Source organism: Rhinolophus sinicus, chromosome 14 (assembly GCF_057876585.1).
Source record: "Rhinolophus sinicus isolate RSI-liver-muscle chromosome 14, RSI-T2T, whole genome shotgun sequence".
Taxonomy (NCBI): Eukaryota; Metazoa; Chordata; class Mammalia; order Chiroptera; family Rhinolophidae; genus Rhinolophus; species Rhinolophus sinicus.
In genome coordinates this window covers 55,321,150-55,347,485 of record NC_142514.1, presented here as the reverse complement: position 1 = coordinate 55,347,485, position 26,336 = coordinate 55,321,150, and the positions used below count along the sequence as shown (strand labels likewise).

Sequence of the window (26,336 nt, the reverse complement as noted above, 5' to 3'; positions counted from 1 at the left end):
AGTACTGGGGATTAGAACTCCAACGTACAGATTTTTTTTGGGGGGGACACAGTTAAGGCTGTAACAACTATTTCACCAAAAGTAGTTTCCCATTTTCTATTGTTTTTACAGTGCTTATTTGAAATAATTTTGTTTGCTCTTTTTGTCTGACTTTTCCACTTGAATGTAAACTTTGTGAAGGCAGGACTAGACGTTATTACTTTTGTATCCTCAGCCTCTGGCAAAATGCCTTGCACATGGTAAGTATCTGGTTTCTTCGCTTACTAGTCATGTAACTTTAGAGAAATTATTTAACCCCCTGTGCCTCACTTTACTTAATAAGGTAGAGATCTTATGATTATCAACCTCCTATTATGATTATAATTCTTTAGTACTTACAGCAGCATCTGACACATGGAAAATGCTCAATAAATGTTAGCCGTTATTCTTATTTTTCCTCACATTTGTTGAAAAAGTGAATGAATGAATCAAGTGCCTTTACAAAAATTTTTGGGACTTATATATATTTTTAATTGATTTTTATGCAGTGATCTGTTCACAAAGTAGATTTTTTTTTCATTATATCATGCGCTTCACTGAACACAGGAACAACCAGAAAATCCCTTTGGTGCTGGAAGGTTTGTGGTTCTAACTGCATCTTCAGTGAATTCTCTCCAGTTGATTTGACTGCATGCATCGGGTCTCTCTGGTGGTTGTGTCTTTGTGTACTTGTATTGAATGATAGTTTTTGTGTGTCAATATCTTTTTATTCAGAGTTAACTGGAGATAGGAAACCAAGCATGTCTACAAGATAAAATGACTCTGGATTCCAGGACAACTAGAGATCAAAAGTTTAGCTCCAGCAGAAGGAGACATGAGCTCATGGAAGTTGGGATGCAGAGAGCCATTGAGCAAGGAGCCAAATTAACCACTTCAGGAGCTTGGCCTAGCTGGGGCCAAGAGCCCAAAGAGGACTAGATAAGAGCTACTTCTCCTTTGGATGTCTAGCCTGTTTTAGGGGAGGGCATGGCTGGAAGCTCAGAGAGCCTGTGGGCCTTTTAATAGGACTTGGATCAGGTACGCCTGTATGCATACATTCCAGAGTAGATGTGTCCAGATTGGCAGATCTTAAAATGATCTCATCAGTTCAGAGATGCTTCCTATTTATACAGAGAGAGTCCCACATCAATTTTCATTCTTATAGGAAAATAAATGAACTTACTGCATAGGAGATTTTCCTGAAAGTATGTTAGAATATGTTATTCATATAAGCATGCAAGAAGTAATGAATTAATGATAATGGCTAAAGTATAGAGCATTTATAATATGTCAGGCACCAAGGTAAGCACTTTAGCTGTATTATCACTTTAATTACCACACATCAGCAAGATAGGTAATATATCATTCCAATTTAAATAGAAAGAAACTGAGGCTTAGAGAAATTAAGTTGGCCAAGTTTACATAGTTTGTAAATGGTAGGACAGAACAGAAATTACGTATGTATGCTTACAAACCTCTGCATTCTATTTCCCTTCCAACCAGCATTTATTGTTTAAGTCCCTTGTGATGTATGTGCTGAATGGTATATGAAAGTTATAGCTTTCAATCTTGGCAACATTTTTTTGTGGTAAATATTATAATTTCTAATTTTTCATTGTGGATGCTGAGACTTAGCTTGGTTTGCATAGGGGTTCCACTTTGGGAGATAGAATCATAAGCAAGAGTTCCAGGCCTTTCAGTGAGAGCAGAGATGGCAAGGATTTTTGTCTTACTGTCACAACCCTACTTATAACTGATGTATCTTTTTATATTTGCAGTCCAGATGTAGTAAAAACAACAACAACAACAACAAAACACAGTGCAGTTATCATAAATAGAAGGAGGACAGGTCTGTGGATTGAGTGATAGTAGTAAATATCCTACAGTTTTATTCAGTGTGAAACGCAGAGGCTTCCACTCAGGAATGCTTCCAACACTAATATTGCATCCGAAGCCCGTTCTTTCTCACACTGAACAGCTTCTTGTTTGGACACTGCTGGCAGTGAACATCAGGACAGGAATGACTTTTGGCAACACCTTTTTCGGAGGAATAAGGTGGTTAAAAAAAAAAGTGCATATGTAAAACAGAGATTTGGCAAATGGACTATCCAATTCTTGACATCACTGCAAATTCACCCTTGTTAAGGATAAAAGTTAAGACATATAGCTTTCCCCTTCATTTCTCCTAGGATAATCTCTGAATTCCCATGTTGAATAGAAAATGCTAAAATATCAACATCCCTATGAATCATTCCTTTACCCCAATAAACCCTGAAATTCAATCTCAGAATTCTGTAGTTACAGACCCACCGCAAGTGTGTTTCTTTTAACACATGACAGTATCCATGCACACTAACGCTGCATGTTCATTCTCTCCAGAGGTTGTAAATAATCCTATACAATATAATATATGGGGCTTTTTTTTTTTTTTTTTTAATAACTGCAGAAGTAGACAAAAAGCTTTGGGGAGAAAAGTATCTGCCTCCACCCCCCACCCCCTTCATGAACTCTTTAGTCAGATTATTGGACCAAAGATATGTAAAACCCAAGTGTGTTTGCTCTTAATTAAAGCTCTTTTCATGATATACCCAGAGGCACCACTTAAGAGTGTGCAAACCAGATGAGATGAATAGTAAGTATTCTGGTTTACTCCCCCAAAGATTATCTATGCATTTTTGTTTTGAGAAATTGATGTTAGGAACTTACACAGGAATCCTTAACACTTAGGAGAGAAGTATGTATGTTTGTTAATCATTCTTATGTGTTTGTGTTTCCATAGCAAGGGCTTTACAAAGAAACCGCCATATGGATCAGGAGTGAGGGAAGGAATAGGAGAGTGTTTGTTCTCACCTACAAAGAAATAAACATATGACTCTAACCCCTGAATTTTCTTAGCACTCTCAGTTCTCCTAATTTTTTTTTTTGTCATCAAAACACATAGCTTATGTTCCCAAGTAGATTATAAATTCCCAGCCATATGTTTGTTGTGTGAATAAATGAAAATAGAAAAACAATAGTATTCATTCCAGAAAACAGGACACCTCAATAGGATCTCATAAAACTTGAAAACAAAGGCTTCACTTTGCTTTTTAGATATAGGAACAAATGGAAGAAAAAAAGCTCCTTGTCTGGATTTAGTTTCAAGAACAATCAGTGACACACAAATAAGCAAATCACCCAGCATTAGAGCTTTGATTCCTTATTCAGCCTACTCTATTTTTCTAACTTATTTGTTTGACTTTAGGTGTTTAAGCTTTATGATTCTTCGTTTTCTTATCTGTTAATGTTTAGCAACTTTTAGGCATTGTGCAAAGCTCTTCATACATTTTTCCTTTTAATCATCACAATAATATCAAGAAATAGATGTTATTTCCGATTATACAGATGAGGAAAGTGAAGTTTGGAGAGGCTGATAACTTGTCCAACTTGATAAAACTAGCAGAAGAGTTAACTCTTCTCAGGACATTCTGACACCAATTCCCAAGTGTTTAACCCCAGGTAGTTGTAGGGATTGACTAAGATAATGGTTACATGGTAGGGCCTTAGCAAATGATTTAAATTCAACACTATTTATGAATGCTTCTACTGTGTGCCATGTACTGTTCTATGCTTTTAAGCTATAGCTCTTAATAAGAAAGACAAGTTCCATGGACTTGTGAGACTTACAAGGAGTAAGACAGATAGTAAAAAAATTTAATTTTCCAGGTAGTAATGACCACTGTGAGAAACAATGAGGCAAGGTGAGGATAGGGAGTGATGGAAATGGGATGATTATTTCAAGGTTTCTCCGATAAGGCACCATTTGAGCAGATGCTTGAGTAAAGTGAGGGGGCAAGGTACATAGAAATAAGTGGGGAGAATATTTCTAGCACAAAGACAAGTAAGTGTAAAGCCTTGAAGTATTCAAGAAGCACTAAGGTATTATGTCTTGCTAGAGTGGAGTGAGCCAGGGGGGAAATACTGGGAGATGAAGTCAGAGAAATAGGGGCAACACTTGTAGACCATAGTAAGAAATTTGCATTTCACTCTGAATGAGATGGGAAGCTATTATAGGATTTTTAAAGCAGAGGAATGACACTATCTGGTGTAAATTTTAAAATAAGGAATATGCTGGCTGCTTATTAGATTATAGGATAAATTATTAGACTGAAGGCAGGTTGAAGGTAGAACTAATAGGACTTGCTTATGGATTGGATGTGGCCAGGAGTGGTAGGGTAGGGGAGAGTGTCAAAGAAGTTTTTGACCTGAGCTACTGAAAAAGATGGAGTTGCCATTTATAGAGTTTAGGAAGGGTGAAGGTAGGGTGTAGAAATAGGAAAACAGGAGTTCAGGTTGGGAAATGTTATATATGAGATACCTAGGTATCCAAATGAAGATGTCTCATGGGCAGTTGGATGTACATATCTGACAATCAAGAAAGAGGTTGGATATATATATATATATATATATATATATATATATATATATATATATGCGCTCTTAGTTTGTCTATGGCTATATTTAAAGCATGGAACTGGATAAGATCACTAGTTAATGGGGTTAGCTAAAGGACATATCTGAGGCCCAAGTATTCTAGTAAAAGTCCTGGAAGATGAGTGGGAACCAGTAGAGAAGATTGAAAAGGAGAACTGAGAGAGTGCTGAGAGAACGGAGTAGAAGGAAAGCTGAGAGGGTACTGTTATGGTGCCAAGTGAAGAAAATGAGTCAAAAAGGAAACAATGACCAGCTGTGTCAACTGCTGCTTATAGGACAAGTAAGATGAGGACTGAATTTGGCAATGAGGAGGCCACTGGTGATCCTGACAAAAGCAGGTTTCCAAGAGGTACTGGGAACAAAATCTCATTATTGTGGTTTCAAGAGAGACTGGGAGGAGAGGAAGTACAGACAGCAAGTATAAACAGGATTTTGAAGATTTTTGTTTTAATGGGGAATATAAAACAATAGGTAAAGGGAAATGTGGTTCACAGGAGAGTTGTTTATTAAGATGAAGCATATTGTTGCAGATTTGATGCTCATTTCTATAGAGGGAACAATAGATGATCAGGAAATGGAAGTTATTGTTATTTTACTGATTGATTATCATTGCTATTAATTATTGCTGCTGTTGTACAATGAAAACTGATATTTAAAATTCATATCCAAAGCTTTATAAACCCCTCAATGATATTAATAGCCAATACTTATTGAGTGTTTACTGTATGACTGGGACTAATTCAAATACTTTCAATTGTCATTGTCTCCCTTAATCCTCTCAGTGGCTCCATTATCACCCCATTTAACATGGGAGAACCCATAAAATTAGTTAAGAATTTGTCAAAGGTCACACAGCTGGGGCCCAAACCCAAACCTTCAGAGTAGGCTGTTAATCTCTGTTTAACTGCCTCTGGTCAGCTGCTTAGTATGCTTCACTTAGGAAGCATATCAGATGTTTTGCAGAGATTTCAACAATAACTTTCTGGTTATTCCAAAGTCGACTAGAAATTTTATATCTTAGTGAAGGTGTGGTCTTCACTCAGATTTCCCAGTCCATATAGCTTACTTTTCACTTAAACATAACTATAAACCTGAAATCTCTGTGAATGATACTGTACGTTTTGTAAGTGAAAGGGTCATTTTAGGACAGCAAACGAAATGGTCCCCTATTCTTATAGGTGTCTTTGAGACCAGCATATGGGGTAAATATTAAAAGATCTCTTACCAAATTCTGTGGCCTTGGACAGATTATTTAATATTTATTAGACCCAGTTTTCTTGTCAGTAAAATGGAGGTACTGTGTACCTCGCAGGATTATGGCAAGAATTGCATACTCCTGAGGGATAATGTGTGTAAATTGCTTAGCACAGTGCCTGGCACAGAGCAAGTAAGCATTTAATAATGCTCGCTATTGGTTTTCTTCTCTCAGTAGCTTGGAAAAGGCAGTTCTTCATGTCGAACTGAATTCCAAGGACCTTTGTGAAATTTACCGGGCCTAAAGAATTGCTTAATTGGAAGAAAGTATTTGAGGAATTGAATAGGAAACTATATTTAGACTGCTGAGTTGTAAAGAGACTGTCTCATGCTCCAGTTCCACTCAACCCAGTTTCAGCTGGGCACCACCTGAGGCATGTCCTTCTCGTTACATGGGTAACTCACCTAGACAGCTGGTTCAGCTTATCTTATAAAATCAACATCTTCATAAGCCAACAGTTGAAATTGTGCTGTATTGTCAGTGACCTAATCCCACTGTTATTTAAACTTCCCATAGCAGTAGAATCCCTTCTTATGTATAAAATTGTACATAGAATCTCAAAATATGAAATAGATAAAGGCAAACTGCTTTGATTGAAGCTAGGCTAGGAGTGGGGGGGACCCAACTCAGTCATCTCCTTAGCAGTTTTTCCTCCCTTCCTCAAGTGGTCCCTAAGGCACAGCAGTGCCACTCGAGGATTCTGTGGGACCTAGTTTGAAAGTCACTGGCTTAAACTATCTGGCACTAAGAGCATCAACAAACACATCTTTCAACAGTAGTTATCAATCATATACTGTATTCCAAGCATTGTGATGAGTGATGATAGGGAGACTGTGGTGAATAAATCAAGCCCAGCCTCAAATTATGTAGGCTTTAACCATAGGGAAATTGACTGTTTCAAATGACTATAAATCTGGAACTAGAGTGGCTATGGAAGGTGGTGTAATGGCTCCCCAAAGGTGTCTATGTCCTGATTCCTTAAGCTTGTGAATATGTTATATTACGTGGCAAAGGGAAATAAAGTTGCCAATCAACTGACCTTAAAATTGGGAGATTATCGTTGGTCCTTAGAGTGGGTCCTTAAAGACCACAAGAGTCTTTAAAAGTGGAAGAGAGAGGCAAAAGAGGGGTCAGTGTCAGAGAAAGAGACATGATGGAGCAAAAGTCACAGTGATTCAATGTGAAAATAATTGAACGTACCATTGCTGGCTTGTTAATTCAGCAACTCAAAAAGTCATGAAGGGCATAAAAACTAAAAAACTTTTGTGCATTAAAGAACATTGTCAAGAAAGTGAAAAGACAGCCTACAAAATGTTTGTAAATCATATCTGTGATAAAAGTCTATATCCAGACTATATAAAGAATTCCTACAACTCAACAACAAAAAGACAACCTAATTAAAATATGGGCAATGGCTTGAATAGACATTTCTCCAAAGAAGTTACAAGTGGCCAATAAGTACACAAAGATACTCAACATCATTAGGTATTAGAGAAATGAAAACCAAAATTACAATGAAATACCACTTCATACCTACTAGGATGACTATAAGAATAATTTTAAAAAATGCAAATCATGAATAATGGCAAAGATGTGGAGAAATTGGAACCCTTATATGTAGCGTGGTGGGAAGGTAAAATATAGCTGCTATGGAAAACAGTTTGGCAGTTCCTCAAAAAGTAGACATAGAATCACCATGAGCCAGCATTTCCACTCCTAGGTATATAACCAAAAGTATGGAAAGTAGGGACTCAGATACGTGTATGTCAATGTTCATTGCAACATTGTTCACAATAGCTAAAGGGTGCAAATGAATCAAGTGTCCATCAACAGATGAACAGATAAACAAATGTATATAGGTACAGTGGAATATTATTCAGCAATTAAAAAAGAATGAAGTTCTGATACTGTGAAATTCTGAAGTTTTTTTTTTTTTTACAATAAACTGTCATTTTCACAATATTTTAACTCTGTTCTGAAATCAGTGATTTAATAAATAAGAGAAGTGTATTTATTGCGTTGTAAACAAATTAAGCCTTACACATTTATGTTTATATATGATATTTGTAGAATTAGTTTCCCAAGACTCATGGAACCAAAGTGAGCACATACCGCATACACATGTATATCGCTTATTCAAATCAAGTGGATTTTGTTAAGTTTCACGTTCAATGCTATATAAAATTTATAACCCGACACACAAGACATGAATTGAATAATGAATATACCTTTGGTAATGGGTACCTTACCTGACAAGCCATGAACCGTGAAAACTGTGTGCTAAGTAAAGTAAGCCAGATACAAAAGGACGAATACTATGTGATTCCACTTATGTGAATTGTCTAGAACAGGCACATTTATAGAGATAAACTGGATTAGAGGTTGCCAGGGGCTAGGGGTGGGGTGGGGGGTAGGGGAAATGGGAGCTATTGATGAATGAATGGTTACAGAATTTCTGTTTGGGATGATGAAAAGATTTTGCAAATAGTGCTGATGGTGGCACAACATTGTGAATGTTATTAATGCAAGTGAATTGTCCACTTAAAAATGGTTAAAATGGAAAATTTTGTGTTACATGTATTTTACCATAATAAAGGAATCATCAAGGACCCAGGTTGTTTTGTTCTTTTCTTTGTCATTCATAACATCGTTTGTATCCTCAGGTGTTCTTCATTCCTTATCGTCACACAACAAAAAGTGTAACTGAGTTATGAGACCACCAGAACCATCAGAAGGCAAGATGAATGATATTAACATGCAGGTTACAGGGATGATGCAGCCAAAAATAGTGAAGTCAAAAAATGTTACTGACATCAGGATGGATTTTAATCTCCAACTACACATCAGCCTCAGCCTGAGTCGATCTGGAAGGACAGCAGGGCAGGAAATCTCAGGCCTCCCTGGGCCCCACCAGAGGACTGCAAGAATGTAGTGTAACAGGAATTCAGTGCATGTTAGACGTCACCTCTGGAAAACTCTGTTTGTTAAAGGAGCCTGGAAAAACTTGTAGAGATTTTATAGCTTTATCCTGAATAAAATCAGAAATGATTCTGGGTCTTAATGAAGAGAGTCATGGTTAAAAAGGCCAGTTTACAACCAACCAAATGGGAGAAGATATTTGCAAACAACACTTCCAATTAGGGGCTAATATCCAAAATACATAAAGAACTCATATAACTCAACAACAATAAAACAATCCAATTAAAAAATGTGCAGAGGACCTGAACAGACACTTTTCTTAAGAAGACATACAAATGGCCAACAGATACATGAAAAAATGCTCAACTTCAGCTATTAGGGAAATGCAAATCAAAACCACACTGAGATACCACCTCACCCCTGTTAGAATGGCTATTATCAACAAGACAAGTAATAAATATTGGAGAGACTGTGGACAAAAAGGAACTCTCATACATTGCTGGTGGGAATGTAAATTGGTACAGCTGCTATGGAAAACAGTATAGAGATTCCTCAAAAAATTAAGAATAGAATTACCATATGACCCAGCAATCCCTCTTCTGGGTGTCTACCCCAAAATTTTAAATGTTTTATTCGTAAGGATATATGTAACCCTATGTTCATTGCAGCATTATACATGGTGGCCAATAAACAAAGACATCTGAGTGTTCTCCAATGGATGATTGGGTAAAGAAGATGTGGTACATACAAACAATGGAATACAACTCAGCCATAAGAAAAGATGAAATAGTGCTATTGTGACAACATGGATGGATCTTGAGAGTATCATGCTGCGTGAAACAAGACAGCAAAGGACAAGAACCATGTGCTTTCACTCATATGTGGGATACAAAACAGCAATAAACGAACAAACAAGACAAACTCATAGTCACAGTCAAAAGAAGAGTGGTTACCAGAGCGGGAGGGGGAAAAGGAGGATGAAGAGGGTAAAGGGGACCAAATTTACAGTGATGGAGGGAGACTAAACTCTGGGTGGTGAGCACACAATGCAATATACAGATGATGTCTACAGGATTGTACACTTGAAACTGATACAATGTTACTAACAAATGTCACCCCAATACATTTACTAAAAAAGGGCCAGTTTAAAGGCAGGCACATAAACTAAAAGTGGCATTTTGGGGAGAATAAGGAGTGTTGTTGTGGGTGAGGCAAGACCTGCAGACAGTAAAGAGGAGATTGGATCGATTTTAGGAGTCTGCTAAGGGAGGGTGAGGATTCAGGTAGCAGGGTCAGCCCTCAGAAAAACTGAGGGTCAAAGAATCAGTCTGCTATCCTGCTCCAAAAGTACCTTGAAGCCTCGGACTGCTTCCTCAGTCTTGCTGCCCTCCTGCGGTTCCTCTGACATCCCGGTGATGGCCAGAACCTCCCACCAATGAAAGCTGTTCTGAGACATGCTATAATATTTATGAAGCAACATTCAAGGGGAGGGCCTGAGTTTCACAAATCTTTGTTCTCTAGAACTCAAGTCTGTGCTTTTTTTGTTATTAATAAAGATAAGGATATGATGAGCCCTTTTGGTCTCACTGGATAAGATTTTTATGACAAATAGTTAAGGAACACATGAAATAATGTGTAGAAAGAAAAACACTTTTGTGAAGTTTAGAATTTTGGAGCCTACAAAATATACTATATTGTCAGCCTCATTCCTTGGACCCCATCAGACCTTCTCCTATATTATTGGGTTGAATGTTGGGCCTGGTATCACGTTCATCACTAGTGGTCAGCCTCAGATGGGAGTAGGATTAGAAACACTGAGGCATGAGACTGAAACCAGATCCAGAAAGTCAGTCAGAGAGCTGTTATCTAGGGAGCCAAGTCCCAGGAAACATGAGGTTCCCAGAACGTTGAGATAGTATACTACAGCAAAGATGCAAGTATGCTCAAAGAACTGAGTCAAGCCTGCCTGAAATATAAACACAAGGCTGGATTTTGTTCACTCTCTAGCCTCGAGCTGACTTTTAGAGCCTTTATTATTGTTCTGTATGGTTTAAAGTTCTGGCACTTTCCACTGTAAGCAAAGGTTCTGACGGGCAGGGGTTGAGTGGATTCATTTAATGGTTCAGACTCAAAGTCATGATGATTAGAGGGCAGAATGGTATATCCTCAGATTGATGAGGGCCTCTGGGAGCTCTGGAACATATAATTCAGAAGTTTGATCTTCTAGGGTTACTTGAGAGCTATGACATTGTCTGAGTCTTAACCCTTTCAAGCAGGATCCCTATTACACTGGTACTTTTGTGTGGATTAGAACAAGGTGTCCCATGCACTGGGTGATACAAGCCTCAAGCCAGGGCACAACGCTTATGGAACAGAGTTCAGGCTGGATTTCAGCCTCCAGTCAGTATTTTGAGTGGGCATCTTTATGTGGTGAGCAACCTGCACCATTATACAGGATAGCTGCCTAGTCTTTATAGAAAGTACATGACATGCTCATGCTTAGCAGATTTTGGCAAATCTCAGTGCATGAGAGAGTATCCAGTACATCAACAGAAAGTGTTTTGATTAGCTAATTAGTGAAAACAGAATCATGAAACCTTACTTTCTGACCAACCTTTGATGCAATATTATGCCCTGGGGATCCTTGCTTTTTTCTCACATTATCATGTAAAGTTGCTGTCTTAGTTCAACTTGACACAAGAGTTTTACTTCAACTTGGTCAGCCTTCTACATAAAATGGGCATGCATGAAAGGCTTGATTTCATTTTAGCAAACTAATCTTGTTACACTCGTTAGGTCTTGGTTTTTCTTATGGCTGGGATAGCCTCAATTTGGGATAGGTAGGGTTTATATGTGGGGGTGGGAAGGCAGGGAGAATTTATGATTGGCTTGAAGCAAATATTGGTCTAGATTCAGTGATAGAATGAGTGACAGGAGTTTTGTGAAAAATAGAAATCTTCAAAAGAGGTGTCTGAAGAGATTATAGCATATATTGTTCAGTTTCCAATATCATTACTATTTCCCACCACCAGAGAAAGTTAAAAGAGATCTGTTTAGATGAGGAGGTATTCTTATCTGTGCCTGGTGTTTTGTTTCTGTTTTTGTATTGTTTTGTTTTTCCCTTTTGCCTTCTTCAGTTATTCAGGGTTGGGTCACTGAAATACCCATCTAGCCCTCTACCAAACTTGAAAGAAGGTAAGTCTCTTCATTGGGAATAGTCACATGCCTCAGATTCAGAGACTGGAGGCATAGCCACAATTCCTGGGATTTAGTATGCCCCCTAACTCTTTTTAAAATTTAAAATTTTCCTCCCAGGTTTATTGAGATATAATTGACATATAACATTGTGTAACTTTAAGGTGTATCTAACATGATGATTTGGTACTCATATATATTGTGTAACGATTATCAGAATAAGGTTAGTTAACACATTCACAACCTCACATTATTATAATTTTGTGTGTGTGGTGAGAACATTTATGATCTCTCTTAGTAACTTCCAAGTATGTAATACTGTATTGTTAACTAGAGTCGGCAGGCTATACATTAGATCCCCAGAACTCATTTATCTTATCACGGGAAGTTTGTACCCTTTGACTAACGTCTCCCCATTTCCTACAACGCCCTACCCCTGGCCACCGCCATTCTACTCTGTTTCTATGAGTTTGGCTTTTTAAGATTTCTCATATCTTACATTATACAGTATTTATCTTTCTCTATTTGACTTACTTTACTTTGCATGCCTTAAAGGGCCATCCATGTTGTTGTAAAAAGCAAGATTTCTTTCTTTTTTAGAGCTGAATAATATTTCATTTTATATACACCACATTTTTATTTATTTGTCCATGGACACTTAGGTTGTTTCGATGTCTTGGCTATTATGAATAATGCTGCAGTGAACACGGGGGTACAAATGACCTGTTCGAGACTGTGATTTCATTTCTTTTGGATAAATACTCTGAAGTGGGATTGCTGGTCATATGGTAGTTCTGTGTTTTTTTGTTTTTGTTTTTTAATTTTCTGTCTAATTCTTTTCAAAAATATTATTTTGATTCAGAATTTGATATGTGAGGAGTGTAGCTCCCAAGTCACAGATTCTAGTTTACCAATTAAATATTCATCGGTTGTGCTCTGTGTTCTAGGCAGTGTGCTAAGAGCTTGGAGTACAAAGTTGATCAAAAATACAAAAGCAAGAAAAGATGCAGGTGCAATATAGTATTCAAAGCGCTTATTATAGGATAGTGTGGTGGCACAGAGGTGGGGCACTGAGCTCAGTCTTGGGAGATTGGGAGGTCCTCTTTGAGGAAGTGAAAGCATAAGACTTAGCCAAGTGAAGATGTGCAACCCCGGAAGCAAGGGGGCGTATGGCACATGTATGGAGCTTCAAGTAATTAGTGAGGGCTGGCGTATAGCCTGGAATCCCTTAGCCTTAGTAGTAAGAAATGGGGATTGGCAGGAAGGCAGGAAGGTTAGGAGGCTACTAGAGTAATCCAGGTCAAAGATGATGGTGTCCTGGACTAAGGTAGTGACAGTGGGAATGGAGAGACATGACAAATTCAAAAGACATTAAGGATGTAGAATGAAAGGATCAGTGTTTGATTTGGAGAAGAGGGGATGGAAGAGGGAAGTATCATGTATGGTTCCTAGGTTTCTGACTTGGGCATTTGATTGGGATGTTGGGGCTAGTGACAAGAGGGGGAAATATGGGAAAGAAAGCAGTTTGGGGGCTCCACTTTCTCCTTGGGCCTGCTTGGTTACCCTTCTTAATACTCCAGTCAGGTGTCCTAGAGATCTAGCATGTCCCCTGAACTCAAGCTATTGCAAGGTCCTGACAATCTCATGTCTTCTTGAGGGCTAGAGCTGTAGAAACAAGGCCACAGTCACCGCCTGCATTGGCTGGAGACTGCTCAGATATGGACAGAATTCCTTGGATCAGTTATAATACACCAGGACACCAGTGTAAATTCCTGCCTAGATCTGCCTCTGTCACGCTAAGTCGGACAAATGTTCCCCTGGCACTGACAGCCTTATGCCTGAGGTTGCTCTGATCTTCAGCATGACCTTTACCTATGTCTTTACTCAGTCACCTTCTATTGCCAGGCCAGCAGCTCCAATAATGATTTTTCCTCCTTTGTTGGTAACCCAATGTTGCCAACAACCCTGCAACGTTGTCCAAAACTGGCCTGAGTGATAACACTGTGGATAATGGGGCGAGGAAGCTTAAGCAGCACCCAGAATTCTGTTTTGTTGGCTCTAACCCTGCCTTTGACAGGTGAACTAAAATTGAATATTACTGGAACTGCAGGAAGGGCAAAACTTTTCCATTATTTCTCTTCCTCTCTCTCCCAGAGAGCACATTGCTGAAGGGTGGGCCCTCTGTTAAGTACCAGTCACTTTCATCTTCTTAGCTGTGATTTGAAGCTAGGTCCTGGTCTTGCCAACTTAAACAAAGAGCAACCTAACCAAAGAGGGACCTAATGAGAATTAGAAGGCTTTCAAGCCATTAGGTTGCCTCTTAAAATTCTTACCTGTGGTGAGTACACAACATTCAACACCTTTGCTCAATGTGCAGCCTCTTACTCGGCCTTTATAACCAATTACCTTATATATGGATTTGTCAGAGTGCTTGACTTAATGCAGCTCATTAAAGTCTCACAGAGATAAGTGACTTACAGATCCCTGCTGGCCAGAACACCTCTTTTGGTCAAGTTTTTACCACTGACAGGCAATAGAAAGTCGACTAGCCAGCAAATTTGACAATTTTATCAAACTCGGAAGTTTAAAACCTGCACAGGAACTTTTGAAAACCTCAGGGGCTACCATGCTGGGGAATCAGCCCTTTTCCCAGTGCAAAAAGGCAAGCAGGGGGGTGTTAGATGTGAGGGGAGCAGTCAAAAAACTCCTGTGGTCATTTTTCTATATGGAATTGTGGTAGGGTTCTGGGAGCTCTCCCTAGCCACCCATTTCCATCTCCTTCCTGGAACAAAAATTGAATGTCATAGGGAGGCAGAAGCATGGCCCCCAGATAAGAAAGCATGAGCAGGGGGTGGGCAGGAGATGTCACTGTCTCTTCTCTTTTCTCAGAGGTGATGACTGAGCATTGGAGACACCCTGAATAGGCCTGCAGGCTGGGCTGTGATGAGCAGAGGGCTAGAGCTAGGTGTACTTGAGAAACAGCTGGCACTTCTTCAAGTCCAGTCAACTCCCTAAACTGGTGGTAGAGGAGCCAGGTGGATTTCGATGGGAAAAGGGAGGCTCCACCTCAGTTAGCGGGAGCTGGGTCATGACAGACCCTGCTGTTTGACACGGGTAACTCCCCCTGACATGTGCTACAATAGCCTCAGTCTTCATGTAGCCAGTGTGACATCCCACAGAGCTTACACCATGAGGTAGAGAGATGTAACTTGTGATATAGGGAGTTCCAAGCAACCTCTGCAGGATGTGCGGGACCTTTCATTATCTGTGTGTTTGCTGAGGTATTCATCACAGACAGTCCAGAGAGAGATCAGAGGGACTCATTTTGGAAGGGTTATGGGCAGTGACACCATCTGGCTTTGACTGGTTGTTGGAGAAGTATTGAGCACATCAATGTACACGTATTTCTTATGTAATAATTGTCATTTATTCAGCACTTATTCTCAGGCACATTACATACAACTTCCCATTCTATATTCATAATGATCTTATGAGATAAGTATTATTACCCCAGTCACACAGAAGAGGTAACAAAATACTGAGGTACAAAAAGACTTAAGTAATTAGCTATCCAAAAATATAGACTGTTAATCACTTTTTATGCTGTCTCCCCGTTCTATGTAGTTCTAACAGCTGAGGACTTCAGTTCTTAATATTATCAGCTTCATTTGTTGAGAGAAATTAATTTTTTTTTCAGTTGACCTATTAGACTCAGGACATTTATTGTAAATAGGCTGACAGCTCAAGGTGAAGAGAGTAAAACTGAGTGAAATGCAATGACTTGTCTCCTCTGTGTGTAATGAAGGCCTAATGCTGGTTTTTGGTGGAATTGGATAAAGAAATAATGCATGTAAAAGTGCCAAGCACAGTGCCTGGTATATAATGGAAGCTCAAAAAAATGTTAGTTTACTTTATTCTCCATCCTATAATTATATAAATTAAATCTTTACTTAGAAGGAGACCCAAAAGAAAATTATATAGTCTGAAGATTTTCTTTAAAACTGAGAGACTTTCTTTAAACACATATTTAGAGGGAGATTTTTAAAATTTATTTTTCTTTCTTTTTTTTTTTAATCACCTCTAAATTTAGGTTTAGACATTTTACCTGTAAGCTATTCATGTACTTACACCCTTGCTTATATTAAGACCAGGAGTATAAGATAGGGACGAATTAGAAGGGGCTGAATCCAGCTGTACTTTTGAGTTCACTGAACATCGCAGATGATTTTTCCAATGTTTTGGGCTCTCTGAAATCCAAAACAGGTTTCACCCATTCTTATACTCTTAAGTTTGGAGCATGTGCAATTTAAGGAAAATTTAATCCATATGTTTCTGATTCGTTTACACTTAAATAGTCAAAATATTGTTTTTAATAGTTACTTGATGCCCAAGTAGCCTTTTGAACCTTTTAAATAAGCTTTTAGAAGCCTGCATTTCTCTTGAAAACAGTATAGTGTGTCTTTCCAAGGAGATAAACTAATTTATACATCTGAAAATTCAGGTTCAGTTGAAAACACCCAAAACTACAGGTTTTTCATGGTCTGTCTCATGGTAAATGAACACTCAGCTTTAGACTAAATGCTATTTGAATGCACCTCCTTCTTGCTGTATATTTGGACTGGACATTTATTTCAGATGGGTTTGGGCTGTTTTGAGTAGTGGATTTAGGGTCCTGAGGCTTGGAATTTACCTGATTTTCATTTCGGTGCACTTATTTTCTGTTTTCACTCATCCAGCTTTCCTAGTTGACTAAAATGGTTACTTATTTTTCCAAGTATTTTATGCACAGTGAGCTCTTTTTGTAGTTTTCTTTTTTCTTTTCTTTTCTTCACCAATTATCTTATTTAAAAAAATTAAAAATAAATAAATAAATATAAGTATCTGATTTCCAATAAAACTGTGCAAGACTTCAATTGAAATATGAATACTATCTTTCACCTACATGCCAAGAGACTGAGTAAAATCATGGTAGATCAAAGGAAATTAGGCAACACACCTTGCAAAAAAAAAAAAAAATCATGAGGGTTAGTGGAAAACAAGGGGGTTTAATTATTTTTTACTTATGTTGTGAATGTGTTTTAAAGGGATAAAACACTTGCTTAAAGAAACGGAAATATAGTTGTATGACCCACATCTCCTACCCCTCTCTCCTCATGAATGATTGAACGAGTATAGTTTTTACTTACATGTATGTTTTCTCATACAGCCATTTCTTCTTCAAAGCATTTACAAATGTTTATTATTAGTAGGGGTATAGATTAATGACACATGTTTAGTCACTAGCTGTGTGAACTTGGATGATATATTACTAAACCTATATGTGTGCACTTTTCTTATTCATAAAATGGAGATTAATAATAGGGCCTAATTCATAGGGTTTTGTGAGGATTAAAAAATTGCACGTAAAGCTGTTATTACAGAGCCTGGCAAGTAATAAGTCCTCAGTAAATGGTGGCAAAGAGAAACATTAAACAAACTGTGGGGAGGGTGTACTTACTGTGTGAGGCACAGAGCTTTTCTCCCCAGAAAACAGAGTTGTACACAGAGTTGTACTTTGTTCCCCTAATGAGTTCATTGCTAACTACTACTATGCCGGTTTGGAAATGCTTCAACAGAAGTTCACCTACGGTGATATTGAAATCCATCCAGTTGAAGCGCACTTAATACTGGAGGTCTAATGACCTGCATCATCCAGGATAAAGAGGAAAAGGGTAGAACAAAAAGGTGTTCCAGGCAGGAAAGCAGGGAAGCATTTAGTAGTGTGACCTGGGTAGTTTGCTGCAGTCAACTCTGGGTGGTGTACTCTAGCCAGATCATAGGGCTTGACTAAGATGATCACATTTTTCCTGATGGTGGTAGAAAATCATTGGAAAATTCTAAGAAGAGGCATGGTATCAGATTTGGGTGTAACTCAGTAGTCAGTGAGGTACAAGGACATTTGAGAATCAAGTGAAATTTGCTTGAAGCTCAAACCACAAGCGGAAACAGTCCTATATCCCTCCCCATCACTCGAGGGATTTGGTTGAAAAGCAGGGAAGAGAAGGGGGGTGTTGGATTTCCTAGGCTCTCTGGCTCAACCTGTCTGTTCCTGCTGAATTAGTTCAATGTATGAATACTCTCCTTATTCTGCACATATGCTCAATCTTTATCTTGTCCAACCAGAGGTAGAATTTAGTTACTTTCTTCCTCTTTGTTTCTCTCCTTCTCTTTCAGAAAACAGTCACTTCAGATTTGTTCGATTTTACCATGTAGATTACTTATGGGAGGAGAGGAGACTATTTTTTTGCTTCCTGCCAACGAAGTCCCTCTGGTGAAAGTGTGGGTAAGTAATGAACTGGAGAGTCTCAAGATAAGGAGCAAGTAGACCAGGTAGGAGGCCATTATCAAAGAGCAAACTATTGAGGACCCAGAGTAAAGCAGTGTCATTGGCAGTAGGAATGGTGAGGGGAGAATAGATTTGAGATTTGAGATAAGTATGAGATAGAATCCAAAGGACTAGAGTCAGTGACTAAATCAACCTGGGGTGGTGGTACAGGGAACACTATAGAGTGGAGCTGTGAAAGGGAGTGGTAAGGGATACGGTTTGAATTAAGGATTTTGTTTGGGATATGTGAATAGTTAGAGGTGACATTTATGGTAGTTCAAAATACAGAAAGTACATTTTAAAAAAATTGTTAGTTTCAGGCGTACAAAACAATGTAATAGTTAGACATTTCACCCCTCACAAAATGATACACCCCCTACCCCAAGAAGTACATATTTTAGGAGAAATTTGTGAGTCCAGTTTTGGGCAAGTTGGGCTTGAGGTGCTCAATGGAGATGTTGCTAAAGTACTTAGAGGTGTATACCTAGAATTTAGAAGTGTAATCCTTCCTGGAGAAGCGAGGTTTGGGAATGGATCATTTAGGGACTGCTCAAGTGCAAGTCCAGGAAACGCAGCTACAGGAGCTTAACTGAATAGTGAGTTCTTTTTCTTACATAACAAGAAGCCCAGAGTTGAAAGTCCAGGATTAGTGTGTTGTTCCAAGATTACAGCAATGTTTCAAGCTCATTTTTATCTTTCTGCTCTCTCATCCTTAGTGTCTTTGGGCAGGTTTCCTAGAAGCTGAGTCTGCGATGAGAATTGAGGTCATGAGATTCATTAAGGGAATGCTGTTTAGGAAAAACCTGTATGTGAAAGTATAAGGCAGGATAGAAAAAGGAGAGAGAGCAGGTAGTGTAACTAAATTATTAAAAGTGGGTCATACATGACGCAATGAGGAGTGTCATAAACCAAGGGTTATGGTTAATCCTTCTGTGACAGGTAGTCTAAGGAAAAAAATCAAAAGAGTGAATGAAGAGAGGACAGAACTCAATTTAAGGCAATTCTTTCAAGTAGCTTTACTTTGAAGGGAAGAGTAGGGAGGTAGTTGGGGGATGACATGGGTTAAAAGAGAATTTTAAATAATAGAGCAGTTTAAGGGAATGTGTTAAAGAGAAGGTGGTAGTAGAGAAGGGAATATTGAAAATTTCAAAATGAGGTAATTTCTTTCTAGAGTGGTATCATAGAGTTGGGAGCGAGTCCGGAGTCTAGATGAAAAGATTAAGCTTTAGACACAGGAAAAGACACCTTTTTACTGATACAGGAGGGAAAGACATAAAAAATAAGTGTGTTGACAGATCAATTCATGATGGTGGCAAGTGAGGAGCTGAGAAATTTCTATGGAATTTAAATTTATTTTCTCAGCAAAATATAGAAAAAAGTCATCTGTTGAGCATGTGTATGTGGAGTAGGAGGTGGCAGTGATAGTAGGATGGGGAAAAGGTGTAGAAGGCTTAAGGGTGGTGAATATTTGAAATAGCCACTGAGCAGAATATGATTGGAGCTGCGTGGCAGCATTTCAGACCCAGCTGAGGTTGAAGATCATGAATTTGTAGTACAGTATCCCCCTCTTATCTGTGGTTTCCATTTTTTGTTTCAGTTACCCGTGGTCAACCACGGTCCAAAAATATTAAATGGAAAAATTCTAGAAATAAACAATCATATTTTAAATTGCACACCATTCTGAGTATCATGATGAAATCTTGTGCCATCCTGCTGTGTCCCACCTGGGACACAAATCTTGCCTTTGTCCACTGTACCCCCATGCTGTATGCACCACACACCCGTTAGGCACTGAGGAGCCCTCTCGGTTATCAGATTGACTGGCATGGTACGTAGTGTTTGTGTTCAAGGAACACTTATTTTACTTAATAGTGATCCCAAAGCTCAAGAACAGTGATGCTGGCAATTTGGTTATGCCAAAGAGAAGCTGTAAAATGCTTTCTTTAAGTGAAAAGGTAAGTATAGTACAATATGATATTTTAAGAGGGAGAGAGAGAGAGAGAGAGAGAGAGAGAGAGAGAGAGAGAGAGAGAGAGAGACCAACCACATTTACATAACTCTTATTATAGTATGTTGTTATGGTTGTTCTGTTTTATTATTAGTTATTGTTGTTAAGCTTTTACTGTGCCTAATTTATAATTTCAACTTTATCATAGTTATGTATGTACAGGAGAAAAACATACTCTATATAGGGTTCAGTACTAGCCATGGTTTCAGGCATCCACTAGGGGGGCTTGGAATGCATACCCCTTAGATAAGGGGAACTGTTACAGCAGCAACTTTGGTGTGTGATTTTCTCCAGCAGTGCTTTGTAGTAGTAGATAGCATCTAGGGGATGAATTGGGCTATTAAATCAAGAAGTGTTATACATGTGCTTCATTTTCTAGTTGTTAAATACCTTTTAGTTACAGATCGCAAGGAGACTATGGATATAGATGAATGTCTGCACCTACATTTAGGCAGTGGAACATAGCACTGTCGTTTGATTTGGGTGATTTGGGAATCAGGTAATAGAAATCTCAACTTTTCTTTTGGTTATTTGGTGGTGAACCTATTATTAATTATGGTTTAGAGGCCAAAAGGGGTTACATAGATGTATGAATCTTTAAGGATAAGTTTGAAGGACAAAAAAAGTTGGCCTACTTTCTGCAAGGTCATTTGGGATATTTTTGTGTCTATTTGATACTCCTGTGGCCTAGAGATTTCTAATCCATACAGAATTCTGTGGCCAGATGAAACTCTCTAAAACACAGCACTGTCCAGAAACCTTCAGTGGCTTCTCACTGCCTATAGTATATTATGTAATTATCTTAGTTGGATGATTTCAAGGCCCTCCATAATTTGGCCTCAGTCTGCTTTTTTAAAATTTTCCCACTGCTTCCTTTACTCCAAAAGTATAGTAGTTTAGTGGTTAAGAACACAGGTTTGCATTTGTGTTTAAATCCTAGCTTTTTAAATTACCTGTTGCGTGATCTTAAGAAATTTAACTCTCATAGTTCTAGTTTTCTCACCAGTGACATGAAGATAATAACACATACCTTATAGGATGATGAAGATTAAATGAAATGATATAATGTACTTAATACAGTGCCTGGAGTACAGTATCTTTATAGTACTTTCAGTGTATTATTTAGTTAACTCAACTTACATAATGCTTGGACACTGTTCTAAATACTTTGAAAACTCATTTAATCCTTAGACAACTATCTGAAATAGGTAACATCATTATCCTACTGTTACAGATGTGAAAACTGAGGGAAATTATTAACTTCCTATGTTAAAAGCTAATAAGTGAGAGAAGCATGTCTCAACCCCTCGGAGTCTGTCTTCAGAGGTCATGCTTTTAACCACTAAGCCATGTTGTCTTTCAGTAAGTGGCAACTATTATATTAATATTCTACTTTCTATCCCTTAAACATGCCATGCATATTTCTACCTCCTTGTTACTGTTTAAATCGTTTACTATGCCAGGAAATCTCTTCTTCCTTTTCTGTCCAAATCTTCTTAATCTTTTAAGGCCATCTCAATATTTCCCTCTTCCGTGAAGCTTTCCATGGTTTCTCAGTACCTGTGATCCTTTTCCTCTCTGAATCCTTGACGCTTATTGCCTACATAATTTAGTTGGCACTTAAAGTGCTGTGTTTTGAAGTACCTATAATGCTTTACTTTGTAATTTGATCTGTCTTTGGTTACAACTAGATAACATATGTAATGGTGGGAACAATACGTTATCTTCTTTGTGTCCTTAGTGTTGTTTAATGGGAAGTTCACTGAACATTGCATCAGAGGACCCAAATTCAAGTCACAGCACTGACACTTAATAAACCTAGTGACTTAAGATATTACTTGACCTCTTTGAACCTTAACTACATCATCTGTAAAATGAGGTTAATAACTCATCTGTCTTAGAAAGTTATTGTGGAGATTAAATAAAATGTATATGTGAAAAAGTTCTGAAGTTCTGTGCAAAAGTTAAATATTTGTGCATAGCATGCTCTCTAAATATGTGTTAAAGAAATGAATAAATGAATTAATGAAGGCATGAAAGCTGGAAAGAAGTCAAAATACCTAGAAATGAGCTCTACCACTTTTAATTTGTATTAGCTAGTTACTTAACCACTCTGAACATTCTTTTTCACCTGCAAACCAGAGATAATAAGCTGGACATTTTGAAAGAACACAGACCTTTACTGAATTCAGCTTTGAACTGAAGTATGAAGAGCCAGAGTCTCCAGAACAGAGAATAAAGGTAATGGGAGATAGGGTGCAGACATGTAAGAAGTGGGAGGTTATAAAACACAAACCCTTACCTTTTTTGCTCAAGCTGCGCTCTGTCTGTGCCTTTAGTATATGAAAACAGGATAAAATTCCTCAGATTCATATTTTTCACAAATACATTACTGACTAGAATATCTGAAGTTCATCTCTTGGCTCCAAGGTAAAGAATTCCAGCCAATTTTTTCTCATAAAAGTTCAGCTTGAACTTAAATTTCCTACCCACAGAAAAAAAATCTATCCAAAATTTCACATGACTGACACACAGCATTTTAAGAATTCTCTAACCACATAATCATAGATGTCTAAATAGTATGTGAAAGTTCTTGATTCTTATTAGGCTTACTGGTATAAGTCCAGCCAACTTTCATCTTTTTCCCCCTTCTTGGTAATTCTTCCAAAATAAACCACTAGTTACTAAATTCTTAGAGCTTATGTTATATATTTATATCTCAGGTATCTGTCACCTTTCTGTAGTTAAGATTTCCACAACCTAACCCTCCTGTGGTCACTTGCTATTTTCCTGTCTTATTCTGATGTCTAATTACTCTGCTTTCCTCTGACCTCCGTATTCTTATGCTTAGAGTCTCAGATCTCTTCTATTCTTCTTTCTCAGCCTTACCACAAACAAGTTCTGTAGACTCTGTGTCATGGGAATGTAGTAGTTAAAGAGAAAAGAGTTCAGCTGCCAGTGGAGGAGTTGGGGATGAAGTGGTTAAGAAAAACTTTTGAAAAGAAGAGACGTGAAACAACCCTGGAAGAAAAGAATTTCAAGTTGTGGAGAGTCTTTTAGGTAGCACTTAGCTCAGACGAAATACTACTTTTGTCAGGACCTGCCGGCTTTACTTCCCCCTGTGGTCTATAATTATGTATGTCCTTTTCAGGCTTATCACAATCCAGTGAGATTCAGAGTCAGTCTCTCTCTCTCTACCTCTCTACCCCACTCCTTAGAAATAGGACCTCAAAAAAGGTCTTTATACAGTTATCTAAGGAGCTTGAGAGTAATTAATGTGTCAGAGACCACTGTCTTGTGCTTTGGACTCTACATAACTCCAACACATGTGACCAGTCTGCTTTAGTTACCCTTGTTCTGGCTCTGGTACTTGGATGTTCTACCCACTTTTTCTTTGCTTCTTCTCCAATGGAATATGAACTCTAGCCTTGAATCTTAGCCAGGAGGCTGGAGACCCTGACGCTGTATTTCAGTTATCCTCTTTCTCTAGAATAGAGTCCTTGTTTTCCTTAAATTATTTAATCCCCAAGAGTGATGGCAGAAGATGTTAGTATAAGAGTTTTCAGTGCTTGTCCTCTTCTAGAAACATCAATTTGAACAACTGTCCATGCACAAAAATACCTTCACAAGAGGTAAAGATTCTAGGTGAGGTTTAACAGCACATAATTAGAGTGTAGAAATAAGAAAAGATGCATTGAAGAGGGTAGAAGAGACAGTTTCACATTACCCCATCACCCCCTTCCAAGTCTGGGCAACCCAGCATGGAGATAGACACCCTCCTGTGGAGGAGGGAGAATAAAGTGAGTTCTTGACTTTACCATGGATCCTAGCACCCGCCTGCACCAGGACCTGGCTACCTCTCATGGCCCCAGGCTCCCAGCCCACTGCATCACCAGGTCAACCCCCATGAACCTTGAGTCCAAACCAGTTACTGTGGGCTCCTGACCCTCAGCACCAAGCTGGTTATTGCCATCCCAGACTCTTGGCAAGTCCCAACACCAGGCAGGCTCCCATAGATCTAGACTCCAGGCCAGCTTCTATGGTCCCAGTCAACAAATATTATGAAGAATCAGAGAAACATGAAATCAACAACGGAAACTAATAAAGCTTCAATGACAGACCCTAAAGAAATGGAGACCTATGAACTGTCTGATAAAGAATTAAGAATATTCCTGTTAAAGAAATCATTGAACTACAAGAAAACACAGATAGACAACTAAATGAAATTAGGAAAACAATGAACAAAATGAGAAGTTCGACATAAATAGAAACGATTGTAAAAACCAAACAGAAATCCTGGAATGAAATGAGTGCACTGAAAAATTCAATAGAGAGCTTCAATAGAGAGCTTCAACATCAGACTTGACCAAACAGAAGAAATAATTAGTGAATGAGAAGGCATTTCATTTGAAATCAGTCAGAAGGGCAAAATGGAAAAAAGAATGAAAATGAGTGAAGAAAGCCTATGTGAATTATTGAGAGAAACAATTGATGTATTATTGGAGTTCCAAAAGGAGAAGAAAAGAAGAAAGCATATTTAAAGAAATAATGGCTGAGACTTCTCAAATCTGGGGACTTCCCAAAGTTCATGATCAAGCTCACTGTCCCTCTAAAATTTCAACCAAAAATGATCTTCTCCAAGATACATTACAATAAAACTGTTTAAAGTCAAAGCCAAAGAGATAATTTTAAAAGCTGCAGGAGAAAGAAAAAAGTTACACACAAAGGAACTTCCTAAGGCTATCAGTGGATTTCTCAGCAGAAACTTTGGAGTCCAGGAAAGAGAAGATGATATATTCAAAGTATTGAAAGAAAAAGAAAAGAAAAAAAGAAAAACAACCTGCCAACAAGAATACTTTACATAGCAAAGTAGTTCTTCAGAAATGAAAGATAAAGACTTTACCAAATAAACATTGCAGAAGTTCCTCAACACTAGACCTGCCTTACAAGAGATGATGAAGGGAGTTCTTCAACCTGAAATGAAACCACACTAAGTAGAAACATGAAAACATATGAAAATATAAAACACACTGATAAAGGTAAATATATAGTCAAATTCGGAATACTCTACCATTATAATATGATGGTCTATTGATCACTTAACTCTAGTATAAAGGTTAAAGGACAAAAATATTAGAAATAATTATAACTACAGTAATTTGTTAATGGATCCACAATATAAAAAGAGGTAAATTGTGATATCAAAAACATAAAATATGAGGGGAGTAAAAGGGTAGAGTTTCGTACGTGATCAAAGTTAAGTTGATATCAGCTTAAAATAAACATATCTATAAGATGTTTTATTTAAGCATCATGGTAACCACAAAACAACCTTCAGTAGATACACAATAGATAAAGAGAAGGGAACAAAACATACCACTAAAGAAAAATCATCAATTTATAAATGAATACAGTGAGAGAAGAAGAAAACACAAGAAATTACAAAACAGTCAGAAAACAATGATGTTTTAGAAAATGTTTAAAAGATGATGTTTAAAAGATGGCAGTAGTAAGTTCTTACCTATCAATAATTACTTTAAATGTAAATGGCCTAAAGTGTCCAATCAAAAGGCATAGAGTGGCTGAATGAATAGCACAAGACCCAACTAGATGATGCCTACAAGAGACCCACTTCAGCTTTAAGGGCACAAACAGGCTCAAAGTGAAGGGATAAAAAAATATTTCATGCAGATAGAAAACAAAAGAGAGGAGGAGTAGCTATACTTATATCAGACAAAATAGACTTTAAGTCAAAAACTGTAACAAGAGACAAAGAAGGTCATTATACAGGAGTCAGTACATCATAAAGGAATCAAGACATCACAAGGATATAATAATTACATATGTCATTACAACATCAAAGAAGCTAAATATACGAAGCAAATATTAACTGATCTGAAGGGAGAAATAGACAACAATACAATGATTGTAGGTGACTTCAATACCACTTTCAACAATGGATAGATTCTCTAGATAGAAAATTAATAAGGAAACATTGAAATTGAACTATCCTTTATATCAAATGAACCTAACATACATATACAGAACATTCCATCCAATAGCAGCAGAATACACATGCTTCTCAATTGTACACACAAAATTCA

The 26,336-nt window shown here is 37.9% G+C and overlaps 1 long non-coding RNA gene across 3 annotated transcripts in view; it reads left to right on the top strand.

Moving 5' to 3' along the window:
* Positions 1-18,883, top strand: part of LOC141572381 (uncharacterized) — an 89,585-nt gene extending 70,702 nt beyond the window's left edge. For all 3 annotated transcript variants that reach the window (XR_016018647.1, XR_016018646.1, XR_016018648.1), the window contains one exon: positions 18,074-18,883. This is a non-coding gene — a long non-coding RNA (uncharacterized LOC141572381). The remainder of the gene's footprint in view (positions 1-18,073) is intronic.
* The last annotated feature ends 7,453 nt before the right edge of the window (positions 18,884-26,336 follow it).